This window comes from Panthera onca, chromosome F2 (assembly GCF_046562875.1).
Source record: "Panthera onca isolate mPanOnc1 chromosome F2, mPanOnc1 haplotype 2, whole genome shotgun sequence".
Taxonomy (NCBI): domain Eukaryota; kingdom Metazoa; phylum Chordata; class Mammalia; order Carnivora; family Felidae; genus Panthera; species Panthera onca.
Window position 1 is genome coordinate 72,574,511 of NC_138356.1, and position 22,240 is coordinate 72,596,750.

Sequence of the window (22,240 nt, forward strand, 5' to 3'; positions counted from 1 at the left end):
GTCAAATTCTGAATAATGAAAGGTGGTCTAGGTCTGAAAGATATTAAACTACCTTATAAAGCTAAAATAAATGAAGCAGTTTGGTAAATGGTGTGTGAGCAGAACACAGACCAATGAAACCGTGTGAAACAGCCAGAAATATATCCGAATATACGCAGAAATTTAGTTTGTGATTAAGAGGACATTTCAGATCAGGGGGAGAAAAGGAGGTGATTTAATAAGTTGTGTTAGGTTTAGACAAGTGGTAGCCGCGTCTAAAACAAAGTTCAGGTCCATTCTTAGTTACTTCTACCGAAATAAACTCCAGGTGGAGAAAATATCTACATTTTTAAAAACCCCACTGTAAAAGTATTTTTAAAAAGATGTGGGAGATTTTATTTAAATAGTATCCAAATGGGGAAGGACTTTGTGTGTGTGTGTGTGTGTGTGTGTGTGTGTGTGAGTTTTACAATTTATTAAATAGGAAAGCTGTCCATTTGAACAGAAGAGAGGACATTTATTTTAAAAAAATAACATCTAGAGAAAAGTGGTCAAAAAGGGGTATGGTGCTTGTGGTGCCCCCCCTACATTGCAAAGCAGCTGGAAAAGCACCCTGGGAGACCTCGTGCTGACCCAGGAAGCCTGTGCACACACTCCAAATCCCTGAATTCCAAACTTGATTGTACGAGATGCCATTTGCAACACGCATCAAAACCCTCCAGCCAAAGCAGCTTTTCGAGTCTGAAGGCCCACAGATGCCTTGAGATGGTCGCGCCCGCGTGACCTGGGACCCCGCGGAAGGACAGCAGCGCCCCCACTCGGGGCATCCAGGCTCAGGTCTCCAACTGTACCAGCCGCCCCTGACCCCGAGGCCCCAGGAGTGGACTCTGAGCCAGCCGGGGCACCAAATGAGGTCAAGGAGGCACTAGGGCCTTGGCAGGCGAGCACAGAGCTGCGGCTCACCTACCCCCGCTCCTTACGGAATCGAGGACGATCGACTGACCTTACCTTACGATTAACATTCTGGAATGACGACGGAAAACACTTACGATGGAACGGTCGTGTTCATGTTTAGTAACTTCAAAACACCACCGGCTTTCACAGAAACGTCTTCTTGAAGGAGCACTAGTCCGTCAAGTAGCAGGAGCTCACCAGGAAGGGGCGCATAGAAACCGGGTGCAGCTCTCACACGCGGGGGGCTCCTCGCTGCCCCTGGCTGCCAGCGCTGTTTAGGTCGTGAAATCAGCGGCACGATCAATACTTTCGCTACGGCCGAGGACCCCTTACGTAAAGACGTAAAGACGCAACGGCATTTTCAAGCCCAGCGAGCGGCGGCGGCCGGGCGGAAGCAGGGCTGCGACCTGCAGGCACCTCATGGCTCTCAAGACTCCTCTTCCTCATCTTGCATTTCGGAAATTCTGTCTACGGATTGAAGGATTTCGGCAACACGATTCAACGCTTCCGCTCCAGAAACCAGCTGCCGGATGGAGGAGTGGGTGTTGTTCCCGCGGACGCGAAGGTTCTGCGAGGCCACGTGGGTGGTCTGCCTCGCCCCCTGCAGGCGCGGCGCCCTGGCCCGACCGCAAGGCCTCCTTCTGGCGCTTGAAGTTCGAGACCTAGGCCTGCAGCGAGCTTCTGTCCCGCTTCGGTTTCAGGAGGGGACCTTCCGCCCTTACGGCCCGGTTTGTCATCGGCGCCAGGTGCTGCTGCCCCTGCTGGACCACTGACTCCAGATCTCGGCCGTCACTTTCCGCCTTTATCGTTTTCGCTTCCGGCTTCCGCTCCAGCGTCCTCCCCGTTTCTGCTTGAGTTTCGGAGAAGCTCTGGACCTCAGGCGGCTTTCCTCTCGGCCTAGAATTTTCAGCTTTCAGCGCTTCGTGGCGTATCTGCAGCGTCCGCGGGCGCCTGTCCCCCAGAGACTCTCCGGGAGCCGCGATGTGTGCGCTGGGGCTCCCCGCCGGAGAGAGAGGCAGGCGCGGGAGTCAGGGTCGCTCAGCATCCACGGGGGCAGGGTCTCGGGCCCCACCAGCTCCCATGGGGTGGAGGAGGAGGAGCCTCCACCACTGGACGGCGAGTAGGCCCCGATCCACCCCTCGTCCTCGTCCTCGTCCTCGTCCAGAAGGTCACCAGCCCCTGTAGGGTCCTCGAAAAACGGCTGCTGCTATTCCAGGCCGTACCCCACGGTCTGGGGGGTTGGGGAGCTGCGGCCCAGTCCCGGCAGGTGCCTTGCGGGTTCCTTTGAATAAATCCTGTTGTTGGCGGTGTCTTCTCCCGACAGGCCCGGGTTCTGGGTTTTCAGAAACTCTCTGAAGGAGAACGGATCGGCCTCTGCAAGATCTTCAAGCTGATCGATCTCCAAAATGTGCCTCCTGGCGGGCCTTGCTTAGTGCATCTCCCCCTTTGCGTAGCCAAAATCTGGAGCCCGTCCCGGCGGGTCGGGGGCGGCCCCGGGGCCCGGCGCCCTCGGCCGCTCACCGTCCGGAATATGACGAGGCCCCCGGCTCGTGACATCTGCGGGGGACGCCAGGGCAGCGCGCGTAACCGGTCGTTGCGGGCCCGGCCCTCCCTAACCCGGCCGCGGGGGCTCCGCCCGAGTCCCCCGCCCCTGTCGCCCGCCGCCCGGCCCAGGACTTTGTCTTTTTAAACCTGACACAAAAGTTCAGACTCCACATAAGAAAAGAAGTTTGGCATAAATCGTTTCATGAAATCCAACATTTCCAGGGGCGCAGGGTGGCTCAGTCAGTTAAGTGCTCTGGTCATGATCTCACGTTTCATAGGTTCGAGCCCTGCATCGGGGTCTGTGCTGGCAGTGGGGAGTCTGCTTGGGACTCTCTCTCTCCCTCTCTCTCTGCCCCTGCCCCACTCACTCTCGCTCTCTGAAAAATAAACAAAGACTAGCAACTCAAAAGAGAAGAGAAAGGCATGAACAGAGTTCTGAGTTCAGAGAAAACTAAGTAACAGTGGCCTTTAAACATATGGAGGGTCCTCACCCTCACCGTTGGGGGGAAAAACACCACAAATTACAACTTCCGTGACAGATCATGTTCACCTGTTAAACTGGGCAAAATACAGACGTCTGCGAACCTGCTGTTAAGGGGAGATACCAGCACTCACCGTCACTGCTGTTGGAAGGCACAGCCTCTTGGCAAAGCCGTTTAGTGAGCTCTCTCAAAAAGGAAAATGCACTAACCCCTGACCAGGGACACCACTGCTCAGCATTCATCCTGCACACGCATTCACGCCTTTGCTCAGGGACGTGTGCGTAAGGACATTACGGGTAGTAAAAGATCAGAAATAACTTACATATGTATCTACAGAGGACAGGTTAACTGAGATGCCAGGCACTCTTACAGTGAAACACTCTGTGGCCTTTAATTTTTTTTTTTTTTTTTTAACGTTTATTTATTTTTGAGACAGAGAGAGACAGAGCATGAACGGGGGAGGGTCAGAGAGAGGGAGACACAGAATCTGAAACAGGCTCCGGGCTCTGAGCTGTCAGCACAGAGCCCGACGCGGGGCTCGAACTCACGGACCACGAGATCATGACCTGAGCCGAAGTCGGCCGTTTAACCGACTGAGCCACCCAGGCGCCCCACTCTGTGGCCTTTAAAAGCAACGCGACGGCTCTATAATGACATGGGACAAGCTCCTAAATGTACAAATTGTTATCATCTCCGGCTGGGGCTTCCACACTCAGGGACAGAAACTCAGGGAAAGGAGCAGGAATTTGATTTTACTATACATACTTCTGGAGCATTTAACTTACAAAAATTTTTTTAATGTCTACTTATTTTTGAGAGAGACAGAGCGTGAGCAGGGGAGGGACAGAGAGAGAGAAGACACAGAATCCGAAGCAGGCTTCAGGCTCTGAGGTGTCAGCACAGAGCCTGATGTGGGACTAGAACTCATGAGTCATGAGATCACGACCTGAGCTGAAGTTGGATACTTAACCGACTGAGCCACCCAGGTGCCCCTGGCATATTTAACTTTTTAAAATCATGGACATATGTTCTTTTTTATTTATTTTTAATTTTTTTAACTTTTTTTTTTTTTTTTTTTTATTGTTAAGAGACAGGGAGGGGCGCCTGGGTGGCTCAGTCGGTTGGGCGTCCGACATCGGCTCAGGTCATGATCTCGCCGTCCGTGAGTTCGAGCCCCGCGTCCGGCTCTGTGCTGACAGCTCAGAGCCTGGAGCCTGTTTCAGATTCTGTGCCTCCCTCTCTCTCTCTGACCTTCCCCCATTCATGCTCTGTCTCTCTCTCTCTCAAAAATGAATAAACGTTAAAAATTAAAAAAAAATAAATAAAAAGAGACAGGGAGAGACAGAGCATGAGCAGGGGAGGGGCAGAGAGAGGGGGAGACACAGAATCTGAAGCAGGCTCTAGGCTCCGAGCTGTCAGCCAGAGCCTGACGCGGGGCTCGAACTCACAAACCTGATGATGACCTGAGCCGAAGTCAGACACTCAACCGACTGAGCCACCCAGGCGCCCCGGACGTATGTTCCTTTTTAAAACTATATTTAAATCATTGTAAAGAAAAGAGACAAAGTCTGAGAGCAGAGTTGGGCTCAAGATATACTATCTGTGTGGTGACGGGTAAGTTGTTTAATGTCTCTGGGCTCTTTCGCTTTATCGGTAATACACTCGTGGTCTATTTGAATTCTTAGGCCCTGGCCTCTTAGACACTCCCAGTAAAGCATATACAGGGCAGTGCTGTGATTAGAACCCAGGTCGGTTGGGCTACGTTCATTCTTCCATTTCATTCCCTTGTCCATTCAACAAATTCCTCTGATTTTTTTTTTTTTTTAACATACTTAACAGAGACAATTGAAGTGTTTGCTATGGGCCAGGCATGGTTCTAGACGCTTTACAGTTACTGACTTATTTAATCTGCACTACAACCCCCTATGGCAGTTACCGTTACTGTCTTACTCTACAGGTAGGGAAACTGAGGCACAGAGAAGTGAAGTAACTTGCCCCAGCCCCGTGTCTGGTGGGTGGCTTAGTGAATGCCATTATTGCCAGGCAGGCTGCAGAGCCTGAGCTCTTTCTACAGCACCCCATGGAGTGTGGGGCATGGGGTCCCCAGGTCAGTCTGGAGGTACTCATAGCGCTAGGAGGGGCTGTGAGGTGATGAGCCTGGAATCTTCTTCCCCTCTTGAACACCTGCTCATGGAACAGCCTGACCCATCCAGCCCCTCCACCTCTTTGAGTAGGGCTGGGGAAGAGAGCAGAAGAGGCTTTCTGGTGTCCAGAAAACATGAGTTCCCACAAGCCAAGTGGATGCCCGGAAAGTACCAGAGCTTGAGCTGTCTTGCAAGGGCCAGGGAACCCCAGAGACAAGCAGCTGAGGGGGGCGATGAGGGGCCAGGGGTCAAAGCAGGTCTCCCCAAGGACGGAACCATGGTCAGGCGTTGTGGAAATGACCACCACCACGGGCAGCTCTGTGTTCAGGACGGGAGCTCTGGGAACGATCTGGGTTCCTCGTATCTACTGGGGAGATGTGGGCACATAGATGGCAAACAGGGCCACGGGAGTGGCTGAGCCTACCAGGGAGAGCGTGTGGTAGGGTGACAAGAGCCCCCAGGAGCATCACCATTTGAGAAACAGGCAGACGAAGACGGTTCACAAAGAAGATGTGAAAAGGATGGTCAGAAGGACGGGAAGAGAACGGGAGGAGAGGGCGTGACCCTCTTTCATGACGGCTGCCAACAGAAGCCCTGAAAATGTCCTGTTCAGATATGGACAGTTTCTTCTCCAAGGTGAACTGGAGAAAGAATTACCTGAACAATGGAGCAGTTTTCGGCTGGCACTTCCCTTGTTTTCTATTCTCATAGACATGACACGTTTTCCCATATGTTGTTTTGGCAGAGATCTCTGCATAAACACGTTTACACACACATACACGTATATTTGCAGGCGCACAGATTTAAATCAATTAAGCTAATATTTATTGAATCTCGGTTGTGTGCAAAGCACGGCACCTCCCAGGGGTCTGCCAGGATGTGACGGCAATGTGCTAAACGCCGAGATCCAACCGTGAGCCCAGACGGATGGGTTCCCCCAACAGGTGTGTGTCCTTCGTGCAGGACTTCAGAGAAGCCTTTACCAAACTGTGCATCAGACTTAGTTGGTTGATTCACTGGACCCAATCCTGGGGCAGAGAAACCCACCTTCCCCGAAAACCTCCTGCTGAGTGAGAAACCAGCTCTTGTCTTGTTGAAGCCACTGATATTCGGTGTCTGTGAATGTTAGAATCCTAATTAGTACTTACAGACATATGGGCCAGAATGACTGCAGAGAAAGGGCAGCCGCCTGTGAAAGATGTCCCCAGCTACGCTGCCCAGGATGGCTCTCAGTTTTGTAACGCTGCTTATTAAATTTCCTGGAACTCGGGGCGCCTGGGTGGCTCAGTCGGTTAAGCGTCCGACTTCGGCTCAGGTCACGATCTCGCGGTATGTGAGTTCGAGCCCCGCGTCGGGCTCTGTGCTGACTGCTCGGAGCCTGGAGCCTGCTTCAGATTCTGTGTCTCCCTCTCTCTCTGACCCTCCCCCGTTCATGCTCCGTCTCTCTCTGTCTCAAAAATAAATAAATGTTAAAAAAAAAAATTTAAATTTCCTGGAACTCAAGTTGCTGTTCTGCGCTCGACCCTCTCTCCGCCTTTGCACCTGCTCTGCCTCTCGGGCCGATCATGTAACGGGGTGTTCCAGACGCACAGACCACACGTGCAAGAGGCGAGAGGGAGGGCAGCACTGCCAGGGGAGGTCAAAGTGGTCCAGCCCCTGGGGATGCAGAGCTGGTGGGGGGAGGGGGAAGGGAGAAGAGAGGAGGGAGGAGGGAGGCTGTAGGTCAAGATGTTTTTAGATGGAGTTGGAAATAATCCTGAGGCAGAGGGCAATCGTTTGGAATGAGTGAGGAATGCTCCTCCTTTGGAGACTGATTTTTAAGAGGTGAAAATAAGTGAGCATCTTCCTTTAAGGTTTCTTTTGCTTTTACAACACCGGAAAGAAGTTTGGCAAGTTGGGGAGGAGAGGTGTCACTCAAATGCTGTCCTGTTGCTCTGGGAAGGGACACGGGATATTATGATAGCACATCCATAGGGGACCCAGGTGGCCTGGCAAGATTATGCCTAAAATAGCTTTTATTTGGGAGCAGGTTCATGTTGCTTAATATAATTTTTAACGTTATAATTATGGGGAAAGTCCTAACATAGGCAAAAATGACACAATGGTCTCCTGAAACAGCATGAACTCAGGATAATCCTGTCTTATTCCTACTGCTATCCATTTCCCCTCCCTTATTTTAAATTCTTTTTTTTTTAAGTTTATTTATTTTGAGAGAGACAGAGAGAGAGTGTGTGTGTGAACAGTGGAGGGGCAGAGAAGGAGGAAGAGAGAGAATCCCAAGCAGGATTCTGCACTGACAGCTTGGAGCCCAATAAGGGCCTTGATGTCACCAACTGTGAGATCGTGACCTGAGCCGACACGAAGAGTCCAACGTTCAACTGACTGAGCCTCCCAGGCGCCCGTCCCTTCCCTTATTTTAAAGCCAATACTGGGCGTCGTATTACATGATCCATAAATATAGCATTTTAATATGTATCTCTGAAACATAATAAACATAACCACAAGGCCATTATGACATTAAAAATTATTTTTAAAATACCAGCGATTGTATGGATGGTGTTCAACTATTTAATTATTTAGTAACTGTATTTTTTTAATGTTTATTTATTTTTGAGAGAGAGAGAGAGCACGAGCGGGGGAGAGGCAGAGAGAGGGAGACACAGAATCCGAAGCAGGCTCCAGGCTCTGAGCTGTCAGCACAGAGCCAGACACAAGGCTCGAACTCATGAACTGTGAGATCATGACCTGAGCCGAAGTCGGACGCTTAACCGACTGAGCCATGCGGGGGCCCCCGTAAATGTACTTTTATTTACAATTCTTCCGTTTGAGTCAGATCTAGACAAGACCCACGCATTGTGATTGGTTAATATGTCATTGAAGTATCCTTTAATGTACAGATTTCCCGTCTGCCTCTCTCTTTTTTAACCCTTGCAATTTATTTGCGGAAGAAACCAGTTTTTGCTTGGGCCCTGGAAAGCCTCTCCTGTGTGGACTTTGCTGCTTGCACGTTCACGTGCTCGAGTATACCCTCCATACTTCCCGTGAATTGGTCGTTTCATCTAGAGCTGCGGCGTCCCATATGGTAGTCACCAGCCAAAATCAGAATAAATTAGGTAAAATTTCAGCTGCTCGGCAGCCACATGTGACTCTCCTGCCACATCAGACAGTACAGATTATAGAACACGTCCATCATGCGGGCAAAAACTTCTCCTGGACATTTAAAGGCTGAGAAGCTTACCTAAAATGTAATTTTTTTGGAAGACCGTTTCATCAGGACATTAGCCTTTGACGCTATAGCATCCTTTGTTCCCCGGGAGAAAAGTGTCTTTGGAGTAAGTGACCCCAAGGTCAGCCCCTCTGGTATTCCCTCTCTCCATCCAGGCATCTCGGAGTCCTCCTCGAGACTTTCCTCTCCCCCTGGTTTGTATTGTTGCTTTTACCCCCTAAGCGCCTCTCAAATCGGTCCCCTTGTCTCTATTTTTGGAGCGAACACTCTGCCCCAGGTCACTTTATCTCCGAGAAACCGAAATGCTCTCTGCTGGGTCTCCCGCGGTCACCTCGGCCTGCACCTGGGGCCTTCTCTGCAGGACAGCGGCAGGAGCTCTGTGCTCAGAGCACTGGAACATTCCCGTCTGGATCAGGAACGTGCTTACCACGGGGCCCACTGTGCAATGAACAGTGATGCAGAGGAAGGCACAAAATGCTGGGACCGGTGCAGTAAAATAGAGGACCCGGCCAGAGTTTCGTTTATTGAGTCCTGCTCTAGCTTCTGGGCCATGGGAGTGAAAAAGACAGGGTAGATGCCCACCTTCCAGGAGGAGGGAGTTTATTTTCTAAGGGAGAAAGGCATACTCTAATCAGGTAGATAAATGAACAATAACAACTTAGATCACATCAAGTTTTGAGAAGAACATGGAGTGATTGGATAGAAACCAGGAGTGGTGGGCGGGGGGTGGGGGGGTTTACTGTAGAGAATGGTCAGGGGAGGCTTCCTGGAGGAAGTGACATTTGAGCAGAGCCATGAAGGGTGAGAAGGATGAGGACACAGCTGCCGAAGAGCCCGGGGAGGGGAAAGCCAGGCGGTGGGAGGAAAGCCAGGCAGGGGAAATAGTCAAGTACAGAGGACCGGAGCTGGGAAAGAGCCAGCAAGTGACTCGGGGAAGATGACCTCAGCCTCAGTTTTCTCATCCGTAAAATGGTAACAGGGGCACCTACCAACTGCCGAGGCTGCAGCTATCATTGTCAAGATTATGATTATCGTTTAGTTCAGGAGAGGTTTTAACAGAGCAAATAAATGCTTTCACCCAGACCAGACAACAGATTCATTAGCTGTATGTTGTGACTTCCCCTGGAGAATATGGTTTAGGCTCTAGAACTTGTAATGACACTAGACCCTTACCTCGCCCCGCCTCCACACGCATGGACACATGCACGCATATCCATACACAAGTACACATATATACAGCATCTACGAGGGGTTTCGGTTTGTGGCTGTCGGATTCCTGTTCCCGAACACCACCTTGGAGACAGTGCAGATTTTGGCATTTCAGGCTTCAAGCTTTCAGCTCATCCCCAACGCCCCCCCCCCCACACCCCTTCCTTGTAAATCTGTGGGAGGAGCAGGCTGTCAGCAGCACAGAAGGAGGGGGGGTGGGGCTGGGGGTGGGGACCAAGCCACTTAATCAGCTGGGAAGTCTCCTCAAAAGCTCCTCTGCCTCAATCCGCAGGGAGACCGGGGGACAACTTGCAACACAAGTTGGGTCCTTAAAAGGCAGCCCAGAGACCAAGCCGGGGCGAAGGGAAGGCATCCTGGGAGGTGAGAGCATCACCTGTGGGGTGGGGAGAAACAGGTGTTTCCTGGGGAAAACAGCAGCTGCAGGGAAGAGAAAGGTCTAAGGGAACAGCAAAGGCAAAAAAAAAAAAAAAAAAAAAAGAAAAAGAAAGAAAAAAAATCAAGACAGAGATGATTCCACCTCTTTTTAAATTATGGACGTGCTCCGGGGACTCAGAATCCAGAGGGCTTTCCTGTGTTATGGGGCTGTGGGGACACCGTGCGATACGGGGTATGACGCTTCCTTCTCTCCGTTCATAGCAACACCATCCTCTCAGCTGCTCCCGACCAAAACCGCGCGGTCATCCTTGACTTCTTCCCGCGTCTCACATGCCGCAGTCATCCCATCCGGAACGCCCACCGGTTCGACCTTCAGAAGGTCCCTCCTCCTGGAAGGTGGGCATCTACCCTGTCTTTTTCACTCCCATGGCCCAGAAGCTAGAGCAGGACTCAATAAACGAAACTCTGGCCGGGTCCTCTATTTTACTGCACCGGTCCCAGCATTTTGTGCCTTCCTCTGCATCACTGTTCATTGCACAGTGGGCCCCGTGGTAAGCACCCCGTGGTAAGCATCCAGAACCTGAGCAGACCCCCTCTCCCCACCCCCACCGCGTCACCTGTCACGCGGCTCAGGGAGAGGCTCTCCTTCCAGGTGTCTTCTTCCAACCCATGCCCCTCTGCAGTCTGGCCTCAGCACCTGGCCAGAGCGACCCTGTTCCTCTGAGGCCCCCTTGCTTGCAAAGCCAAACGCGAAGTCCTGGGAGGGGCCCTAGCAACATCCAGAAGCTACCATGTATGTGCCCAGCTGAGGTTGTATGGTGACGTGAACATGTCCTGTGTGCCCTTGCCCAGAAGTGTGTGGGTGTCAGGTGACGTATTCGTTTCCTATTACTGCTACATCAAATGATCAGAGCATCATAGCTTAAAACAGCAGAAATGTATCCTGTCTCAACTCTGGAGGTCAGAAGTCCGAAATCAACCTTGCTGGGCCAAACCCCAAGACTCTAGGGGAGAATCCATTCCTTGCCTCTTCCAGCTTCTGGTGGCTGCCTGGCATTCTTTGGCTTGTGGCTCCATAAATCTAATCTTGTCTCCGTGGTCACATTGCCTCCTGTTCTGGGTGTGTCTAATCTCCCACTGCCTCTCTCTTGTGAGGACACTTGTCATGGCACTCAGGGCTCACCCAGATGAGCCAGGAAAATCTTCATTTCAGGATCCTTAACTTAATCACAGTGTGGTCCAATGAGATGCAAAGAGACCGCCTTGTTGGGCCTTCTTGCAAAGACCGTGTGTTTTTCCCCGGAAAACAGTTAACGAGTAAAGATTCGTGATCAAGAACTTCTTTTGCAAGAAGGAGCAAGCTGAAGATTAAAGCACAGAGAAAGGAAAGGCCTGAAGAAGCAGAGAGAAATGGGGCCAGCATCCTCATGACATTTATGAGCTCCTGGATCACACAGAGCCTGAAGCCCTTCTCGTCCACCTCTGGTCTTTTCAGTTATGAGACCCAGTAATTTCCTCTTTCTTTTAAGCCAGTTTGAACTGGATGTTCTGTCACTTACACCAAAAAGAGTTCTCATTGATATTCTCTTTAAACCTCAAATTCTTACCTAAAAATAGGTTAAATATCTTACAGAATTATGATAAAATTTAATTTTTTAATGCTTATTATTTATTTTTGAGAGAGAGAGAGAGCAGAGGAGGGGCAGAGAGAGAGGGAGGCACGGAATCCAAAGCAGGCTTCAGGCTCCGAGCTGTCAGCACAGAGCCTGACGCGGGGCTCAAACTCACAAACTGCGAGATCAGGACCTGAGCCAAAGCCAGATGGATGCTCAACTGATGGGGCTACCCAGGCACTCCCAGAATTATGATAAAATTTAAATGAAATGACATGTATAACACATATATGTTAATTCCTGGCACGTAAAAATTCTCCTTGTGAATGATGGCTGTTAATATTTAACAATTGACCATCACAAGATACGAACTAGATCTTACATCAAGCTGGTATGTTTGGGTTGTAGTTACCAAAATCTAGAGCCTGGGGCGGAATCTGGGAGACATGGGAGCAGAGCTGACGCGTTCCCTGTGGCTGACCGTTTACCTAATGGCGTGTTCACTAACTGTCAAGTGTCTTGGGGGGCTGCAGGGGGGTCTTGTTCTCATCAGGAGCTCATGGTTTCTCTTGTCAAGGTAAGTTCAGCATCTAGTAGTCAGGCGCCTTCGATATTCCCAGAGCAGGGCTGGGGACTGGAGATCCAACAGGAGGGAGAAGCGTGAGTTCAGGCTGCAGCAGGACTCACAGTCTGATGGAGGAGGCGCAGGCGAATCCGGTAATCACACACGCAGGTGGAGTGCAGGCTGGAGTGCTGGGTGGGGTGAGATGGTTGAGGATCCAGGGCAATCTGGGAGGGCTTCTGGGAGGCGGTGATGTTGGCACTGAGACCTGAAAGACACACAGGAGCTTATGAAATAAAGAGCATTTTGAGCGGAGAAAACTTCATGTGCCTGTGACACAGGGAGTATATTCTGGGCTGAACTGTGTCCCCACACTCCCCATTCGTGTGTCGAAACCCTAACCCCCCATATGATGGCATTTGGAGGTGGGGACTTTAAGGAGGTAATTAAGGCTAAATGAGTCACAAGGGTGGGGTCCTAATCCAATAGGACTGGGGTCCTCACCAAAAGAGGCTCAGACACCAGGGATGCGTGTGCCCAGAGCCGAGACCACATGAAGACAGAGGCAGAAGACGGCCATCGACAAGCCCAGGGGACAAGCCTCAGGAGAATCCCACCCTGACATCCTCGATCTTGGACTCCGGCCTCCAGAGATGTGAGCGAATCGGTTTCAGTTGTGTAAGTCATCCGGTCTGTGGCAGCCTTAACAGACTCACACCGAGTATCAGAAGTCTGGGGACCCCCGGCCAGGACAGAAGGAGATGGGGGTGGGGGGTGGGGCGTGCGTCACGTCCCACAGGCCGACTTAGGGATTTTTTGGTCTTTATTGCAGGAGCCGTTGAAGTATTATTTAGGGCAGAAGTGACGAGTATATAGAATCTGCACACAAGTAGAAATTGAAGCTCACTTTGAGAAAGTAAGAGGATTTTGAATCTGCCCTTATTGTGGTTTTTTTTTAATTTTTAAAATATTTATTTTTGAGGGAGAGAGAGAGAGAGACAGAGTATGAGTGGGGGAGGGGCAGAGAGAGAGGGAGGCACAGAATCTGAAACGGGCTCCAGGCTCTGAGCTGTCAGCACAGAGCCCGATGCGGGGCTCGAACTCACGGACCTGAGATCATTCATGACCTGAGCTGAAGTCGGATGTTTAATCGACTGAGCCACCAAGGCGCCCCTGCCCTTCTTGTGTTCGATTTGTCTGCCTCACCCTGGAGTGTGACAGGGGGGCTGGAATTGCCCTCTTGGCTGCTGAGTCACGTTGCCCAGCTGGTGCTTGATGCTATTCCTTGAGTGAATAATGGCGAGATTTATGGGTCGGTGGGTATCTCGAGGGTCCAGAGGGAGGAGAGATCGCTCTGCCTGGTTGGCTGGAGAAGGTAGGACTTCGGACCAGCTACGGAATTTGTGGGACCCAGTGCAAAATGGAAATCTAAGGCCATTGTTTGAAAATGATTAGGAGTTTCAAGACCGTGACAGCAGGGCATTAACTCAACCGTGGGTCCTTGCGAGCTCAGGGGGCTGTGTGACGGCACAGGTCACAGATCTAGGAAGCCAGCCCTGGTTGGAGTACATCCTGGAAAGCTTCATGGAGGAGGAGGCAGCATTTGAGCTGGATTAGATCTGGGCCTGGGGAGCGACCTTCTCAGACAGAGGGGTGGAATGGTGTAGGCAAGAAGGTGGACAAGCACACCTCCCGATACGAGCCCAGAGGTCATGGGCGGACACTCTCTTTCACTGTTTAAAAAAAAAAAAATCTGTCTGAGGCTCATTCCTCCGAGCTCTATTTTGGGGTGGGTTTCATTAATAACAGATGAATTCTGGCTCTGGGGACACCAGAGGTAATTTTTCACTTTTATTAGGGCTTGATGAGCTCTAAGCGTCATGCAGAAGCCCAGCCCCATTTTCAAATGGGCTCTTTTCCATTCCGCTCCTTTGCAAGCAAACAAAGGCCACCAGCGAGGAAGGCCTGGCTCGATCACAGAGCGCTGGCACGGTGCCTTTCGACGTCAGCAGCTGTGCCCCTGGCATCTGCCGTGCTGAGGTCCTGGGGTGGCACACTGCCTTGTGTTCGTCGTGGTCTGGGGGCTGGCATGATGGGGAACCCTGCCAGGAGGGAGCCTGGCGGGAGTAAACCGACGGAGGGTAGCTCTGGGGGCTTCACCGGTAAGAGGTTCGTCGTACTCATACGAGTTTCCTCGGGCCACCATAACAGCCACGATCTTGGAGGCTCACGCAGAAACGCACCGTCTCAAAGTTCCGGAAGCTACAAGCTGAGCATGAAAGTCAGCAGGGCTGTGCTCCCTCTGAAGGCTCTAGGGAAGAATCCGTCCCGTCTTTCTCTGGCTTCTGATGGTTGCCAGCCGTCCTGGCCGTTCCCTGGCTTGGCATCACTCCTGTGACCGTCCCCCTTGTCATAAGGCATTCTTCTCTCTGTCTCTGCGTCCCAATTTCCCTCCTCTTTTGAGGACACCGGTTACAGCACCCTAATGTAGTAGGACCTCATCCACAAAGACTCAGTTTCCAAATAAGATCACGTTCACAGGTACTGGGGGTTAGGACTTGATTATATATTTTGTGGGGGGGGGACACAATTCAACTCACAGCTCGGGTCTCCTGTCCTCCCAAGATACTAAGAATCACAAGGAACATCTGCAGGGGGCCCTGCACTTCACAAAGTATTTCTTTGTTTTTAATTTTATTTCTTTTTTTTTCTTAGCGTTTATTTTTGAGAGAGAGCACGTGTGCACGCGTGCACGTGCGAGGGTGGGGAGGGACCGAGAGAGAGAGGATCTGACGCGGGCTCCGCGCTGACAGCAGAGAGCCCGACGTGGGGCTCGAACTCACAAATCGTGAGATCGTGACCTGAGCCCAAGTTGGACGCTTAACTGATGGAGCCACCCAGGTGCCCCCACAAATGTTTTTCTAAACCCTCTATGGGGCGCCTGGGTGGCTCGGTCGGTTAAGCGTCTGACTTCAGCTCAGGTCATGATCTCACGGTCCGTGAGTTCGAGCCCCGCGTCGGGCTCTGGGCTGATGGCTCGGAGCCTGGAGCCTGCTTCCGATTCTGTGTCTCCCTCTCTGTCTGCCCCTCCCCTGTTCATGCTCTGTCTCTCTCTGTCTCAAAAATAAAAAAACGTAAAAAAAAAAAAAAAAATTTTAAACCCTCTGCCCTGTCTCCTTTGCTCAGCAGCTCTGTCAGGTAGATTGGGAGGAAGCCCTGTGCCCATTTTGCAGCCAGGATAATTGAGTTGTAAAACATTTTAAGTCGCAGCAAGGGACACATAGACAGCTGTTAGAAATATTTAGGGAAAACCCACGAATTGGGTGGCGGGAGGAAAGAAGGAGGTAAAGTGGGCAAGAGAACTGGAGACATGAGACGGGCCAGTCACTCTGAGAAATGCTCCCGAGAAAGGTTTGGGGATCACATTCTTGTCTCTGTAACGCATCAGCCACAGCTCAGCATTTATTGAACGTTCACCGTGTGGCAGGCACTGTGCTAAGCCCTGTAACCAAATCCTTGATTTAATCCTTACATCTGCCCGGTGCCGTGGGCTTGATTACTACTCCCTCCCTGTTCACAGGAGGGAGCTGAGTGAGACCCAAGGGGGTAAATGGAGGAGCCAGTAGTCGAAAGTCAAAGCTTACACTCCGTCACTGGGCCATTCTCACTGCTGACAGTGGCCCACACGTGTGGGCCAGTGACTGTCCTATCAGACCTGCTGGGCCCTGTGGCAGGGCGTTAGTGTGGATGGGCAGGAGCTCAGAGTCCCATGTAATGGGGAGAGGAGCCCAGGCTTGTGGAGGTATCTGTCATACGGGTTGGGAAAGAAGGTACAGACTGGGTACCAAAGTGCTGTAAGGATCTAGACTAGGGGTGACAAACTTTTCCTGTTAAGGGCCAGACAGGAAATATTTCAAGCTTTGCAGGCCATATAGTCTCTATCACAACTACCCCACGTATAATATGCAAATGAACGAGCGTGGCTGTATTCCAATAAAACTTTATTGACACTGAAATTGGAATCTCATATGATTTTCCTATGTCATGAATACTATTTTTCTTTTCTGTTTATCGGTTCCTCTGCTGTCTCCTACTCATTGAAAAATGCAAAAACCACTCTTAGCCAGAGGCCGTGCAAAACCAGGCAGGGGAACGGATTTGGCCAGGGGGCCGTGGTTTGCGGAAACATCTGAGGACTTGGCCCCGTTGGAGGCTATCGGAGAATATGGCCAGGGCGCGACACTTTCCATTAAAACTGTCACAGGAGCACAAGGGGGCCACGTGAGTGCTGTGATTTCTGACGAGTGCGTTTCGTGTAGCGAGTCCCCGAATGACCTGGCCTTCATGATGGCACCGTGATAAGTGACACAGAGGTTCTGCCTTAGGAACCCTGAGCCGGGTGTGCAGATAAATGTGCCTTCCTAGAGCTCTTGCTGTCAGGAACACCCCGGTTCCGGGCACCTGCTAAGGGGTCCAGCAGCTGTGCGTGGTGGAGGCAGGACGGGGCTGGTCCTTGAGCCAAGCTGAGTACCCTCTTCGCGCCATTAGTTCTCAGAAGACGCCGGGGCGGTTGTGATGGAAGCCAGTCTTGGGCCTGGAAGGAAGGTGTTCGGGCGGGAGCTGCCCGAGGAATGATGCAGTTTGGGTGGGTTACAGAGGCCTGTGATGTGTGGCACCATTGAGCAGGGGGGTGTGCAGGCTGTGGGCCGTAGGGCCTCCCTGCTCTTGAGCAGGAAGGAGGGAGTGTGAGCCCGCCCTCTCATTTTCCAGATCCATGCAGATCACCATCTTTTCCCGAGTGGCCCCCGGGGCCTGGAGAACTTGCCGGGCCCTTTGCTGGAAGTGGGGTGCTGCTTTCACGTTCCAGCACCGGCTGTGTGACTTTGGGCAAGGTGCTGAAGCCCAGTGAGTCTCGGCTTCCTCCTGTCTCCCCACGGGATGGACCGTGACCCTCTGGTGGTAGGTGGTAGGGTTGTTGGGAGGATGTAGATGGGACAGTGCAAGGTGCCTCGCTCCCCGGAGATCCTCTGTGAGTGGTGGCAGCGACAGGCCACACGTCCGCCAGGCTCAGACGCCGCTGTCATCGAAGGTCACTGAAAATTTGGCCTTAAGGGACAACGTCCTTTGCCACCAAGCCTTGGAGTTAGATTTCTCCTTCTCTCTTGGCGTCCAGTCCCTGGGGAAGGTTAACTTTGTAAATTCTCTTCGAGACGCCAAATCCACCGGACCGTCTCTGCCTCTCCCTCCCCCGACCCCATCCCTTCCTGGGGCAGACAGAAGGAACTCATCAGACATTCGAAGGCGGGAACTGCACTTTTTCAACAATTGAGACAAAAAGAAAAAAAAAAAACCCGAAATTAAATCCAGCAATTAAGTTCTAATTGACAATTACTTCACTTCGTGGCTCTGTGCCAAGGTTGGGAGCCTGGCTCCCACAAATGGTGTTTTTGTGCAGACTCGGGGAGGAGGAGGTGAGGGAAAGGGGGCTAAGGAGGTGATATCTGGGGACAGGGCAACAAAGGCCACTGACCCAATGCCGGCATTCTAACTGTTGGGGTGGGGGGTGGGGGCTGGGCTGGGGAACCCGAGGGCCTCTTTAGAACTAAAATGGTGAATACGGTGAACTCTGGGCTTTCTTTAAGCAAATTTTGCGTTCTAGGGAGAGCCCATCCTGGCAGGCCTGGGGTAGGCCCCCTTCTGTTCACACCTGGGGTGGGGGCATTCTGTCTTCACACCTGGGGTGGGGCCCTTCTCTGTTCACACCTGAGGAGGGGGGTCCTTCTCTGTTCACACCTGAGGAGGGGGCCCCTTTTCTGTTCACACCTGGGGTGGGGCCCTTCTCTGTTTACAGCTGACATGTGGATCTTTCTCTGTTCACACCTGGGGTGGGGACCTTTCTCTGTTCACACCTGAGGAGGGGGAACTTCTCTGTTCACACCCGGGGTGGGGGCCCTTCTCTGTTCACACCTGGGGAGGGGGAACTTCTCTGTTCACACCTGGGGTGGGGCCCTTCTCTGTTCACATCTGAGGTGGAGATCCTTCTCTGTTCACACCTGAGGAGGGGGTCTTTCTCTGTTCACACCTGGGTTGGGGGCCCTTCTCTCTTCACAGCTGACCCGGGGACCTTCTTTGTAGACAGGGAGTTTCAGGGCCTTGTGGTTGACTCTGGGGCAAGGAGCCACGGCAGTACCCAGGCCAGGCCACCCTGCAAGGCTTCTAGAGAGCCAGGAGGGCCTTGTGAGGGTCAGCCTCCAGGTCGATCTATATTCGTACCCTGGAAGAGGTGGGGGAAAGAGAATCTGCTGCTCCGGTCAGTGGATTCCATGGGCCGCTTCTCTGCCTCTCGCCCCCTCACCCGCTCATCCATTTACTCCCACGTTTGCCAACTGCCGAATTCTTCCACGAACATTTACGGGGCATCTAGAAGTTACTCTGCAAGCCAGGAAGATGGAGGGTGGACCCTGCCCTCAAGGAGAAGGGAAATGAGACCCATAGAATATGACCTGGTATTTACTGAGTACCTGCTGTCCCAGTCAGCTCTGGCTGCCGTAGCAAAATACCACAGACTGGGAAGTTAAATGACAGAAATGTATTTCTCACAGTTTTGGAGGCTGGGAAGTCCAAGACGAAGGTGCTGGCAGATTTGGTTCCTATCGAAGACTCTCTTCTTCCTGGTTTGCAGACAGGGCCTTGCATGGAGGAGACAGAGAGAGAGAGAGAGAGAGAGAGAGAGAGAGAGGGTTCTCTGGTGTCTGTTCTTTAAAGGACACTAATCCCATTAGACCAAGGCCCCACCCTCCTGACCCCATCTAACCTTAATCACCTCCCAAGGGCCCCACCTCCGAACACCATCACACTGGGGGTTAGGGGTTCAGCATATAAATTTGGAGGAGACACAAACCTTGAGTCCATAGCACCTACAATGGGCCACCCGTGGTGTTTTACCCAGGTAACTGCTAAAACCTTATAAAATCCCTCTAAGGTACATATGACTGTCGCTTCCGTTTTGCGGACGAGGAAACCAGTATTTAGGGAAGGTTAAGACGCTCCCCTCCTCAAGGTCCTAGAGTAAATCAATCTGGGACGTCCGAGACTAGAATCCAACTAAGTTTTGATTCAGAAGCCTGTACCTTTTCACGACCTGCAGGTAGAAAGCGATACGTGTCCCAGGAGAGATGAAGTCACATCATGAGTCATGGAAACACAGATACAAACAAAAACACTCGGTATCCCAGCTCTCCCCCCTCCTCTCGGTGGAGGAGTTAAAGGCAACGTGGGAAAAACAAAGATGTGTTCCTGGTGCCACCGCTGAGGAGGGTGGCAGGTTTGACCCCTCTGGTAGGAGCCCCCGCACCTTGGCTGAGCATTTGGGGCAGCAACACGGGGCGTCCCGGGCTTGCACCAGCTGAGACCCCGCCACGTCACCCAAGTGTGCCAAAATCACGCTCCGGTGGGTTGCCAACGATGAAGAATTGCTCGGGAGGGAAATTCCACATTATACGTTGCAGCCAAGACAAGAGTTCCGGAACCCCAGCTATAAAATAAATCAAACACAGGCGTAACCACCGCCTGCACCGTTCAGAGGAATCTTCCAGATCAGAGCCACAGAGGGAAGTGGAAGGGGAATGGGCCTCTGAGTCTCCCCAGTGATCGTCTTGCTGCCCCTACATTCCTGCTGCTGCCTCTTCTCCAGATGAGCTGATGTTCAGCCACACGGCACTGGGTCCCCCCACTGCCCCCCCGAGCCCCGAACCCCGTCCTCCCAGATGCTCCTCCTCTGCTTGTCCACCTGGCAAGCTCCTTCTTCAAGGGCCTGCTTGAGAATCACCTCCCTTGGAAAGCCTTTCTCAACCACATCCTTCCCCAAGACCATGCATTGCTTCTTTTCCTATAATCAGCCCCAGGGCACAGCCTTCGAGGTCACGGGCTGAGCCAGACCCGGGCCAAATCCCAGCTCTGCTACATTCTCTGTGAACGTGGACCTGGGATCTCACTTCTCTGAGCCTCCGTCTCCTTCTCTGTGAGCTGGAGGTAATTCCGAGACCCCACGGGGCTGCTATTCTCAGCGGAACGCTTCTTGAGCGTCCCCTGCGTGCCAGGCATCGTGCGAAGCCGCGAGGACACCGTGGCAAACAAGACGGGCGGTGTTTTCTGAGGCGTTGATGGGGTAGTTTATGAAACGGGCTGAGCACCGTTCCCGAAACTTAGGATAAGCTCAGTAAATCGGTCGTTAGGATCATGGTCCCGCAGGGTTTTGTGCAGACTTCCGCTGTGAGACTTTTTGCACCGTCCTGGAATTCCTGGTGCGTACGCGTTCTCCTGCGCAGGTGGTGAGCACCCCCGTGTAGGGACGGTGTCGTCTCTGGCTCCGTTTGCCCAGCGCCTGTCCAGCTCCTGCCTCGCTGTAAGCTGTACCGTCACGCTTTGTTGCCAGAGGTGTGATTGAAGATGGTGACCCAGGAACCAAACAGCAATTTGGTTACAGAGGTGGCCAGCAACCTGAGGTCCAAAGGCAGTGGGTGCAGCGACCGTCCTCAGGAGACGAGGGTCACTAAATTTTCCCATGGAGTTTGTCCTGCTGCCAAAAGGGAATCGCTTTTCAGAAAATTTGGAACGGGTCGGGAGCCTGGGCGGCTCGGTCGGTTAAGCGTCTGACTTCAGCTCGGGTCGTGATCTCGTGGTTCGTGGGTTCGAGCCCCGCGTCGGGCTATTGCGGATTCTGTGTCTCCCTCTCTCTCTCTGCCCCTCCCCTGTTCCCACTCTCTCTCTCCAGAATGAATAAACATTTAAAAAAAGTTAAAAAGAAAAACTGGAACGAGAGTGAATCTCCGTGTCCCCTTTTTTCTCTCTGGCTCCCGCCCCCTGAGATGTTGCACGTCTGGATTAAACCAAAGCTGGGTTTTCCAGTTCCCTCCTCCAAACAAAGCTCTGAGACAGAGACAGAAAGAGAGAGAGAGAAAGGGAGGAGGGGAGGGAGGGAAAAGGAACAGGCAGTGAGAGAAGGGGTGAGGGGGTGTTGAAGGGAAGGAAAGGGAGACACCGGAAGGGTACAGGGACGGGGAAAGGTGACAGCAAACACAGCTTACCTGGGAGGGTGCACTGGATGGCCGCTTTCCGCAATCACTGCTCTGCCCCGGTAAAGTCCCCCTTCTCTCTCCCTCTCCTCTCCCGGGGCTGTGATGACATCTCCTCGCCGAGCTCCCAGCCTCCAGGCCTGCCCCGCTCCAGACCATCCAGCACCCTGCTGTCCTTAGAACCTTTCCGTGGATATCCGTCCTTTCTATGGTAATCTAATGGCGTCATCCTCTGCTCTCAAGAGTCCTCAATGGCTCCCCAGTCCCCTGAGAATCAAGCCAGGGCTCTGTGGAATTTCATTTAAGACCCTCAGTGCTCTGGTTCCTGACTCTGGCCATCATTTATCCCCATTGTCATTGCCAAACCTCCACCCTCCAACCACCCTGCCCTGTACCCTGTGCTCCTAGCATCCTGAAGTTCCCGTAGCTCCCTGATTGTGTTTCTTGGTTCTCCCTTCCCTTTTGGCAGACATCTACTTATTTTTCAAGATTCTGTCCAGACATTACAGTCTCCAGGAAGCCTCTCCTGACTCCCACACCCCTGGCTTCCTGGATGATTATCCACTGGAAGCAGTACAGACTCCCCCCCTCGGCTCTGGCCACACTCGAGTGCACTTTGTCACCGTAGCTAGCCCTTCCCGGGCGCCTACTGGCCGTCAGCGTTGGACTAAGCACCTTACATCATGATGTAACTCGAGGTCTCAAAACCACCCATGACGTAGGTGTTGCTGTTCCCATCTTCATTTTAAGAAGAGGGCGCTAAAGGACCAGCAAAAGTGATTAACTTGCCTGGGATCACACAGCCAGTGAGTTCAGAGTTGACATTTGAACCCAGGTCTGTCCAATTCCAAAGCCTGTGCCCTTCATTTCTGTTCTCTGGAGCAGAGAACTCCAGACGGTGATCTCTTTGAGTTAGGGACGAGTTCTCTCTGTCCTTGCATCCCCAGCACTGAGCACAGTACTTAGCACCTAAGAAAACTTAACAAAAATTCATTGGATGGATTGGCGATGATTATGCCCGTTTTCCAGATAAGGAGACCGAGGCTCAGAATTATT

General features: G+C 52.1%; 1 pseudogene; it reads right to left on the reverse strand.

Moving 5' to 3' along the window:
• Positions 1-851: 851 nt before the first annotated feature.
• On the reverse strand, positions 852-20,213 carry LOC132664679 (endosome-associated-trafficking regulator 1-like; annotated as a pseudogene).
• Positions 20,214-22,240: the final 2,027 nt, after the last annotated feature.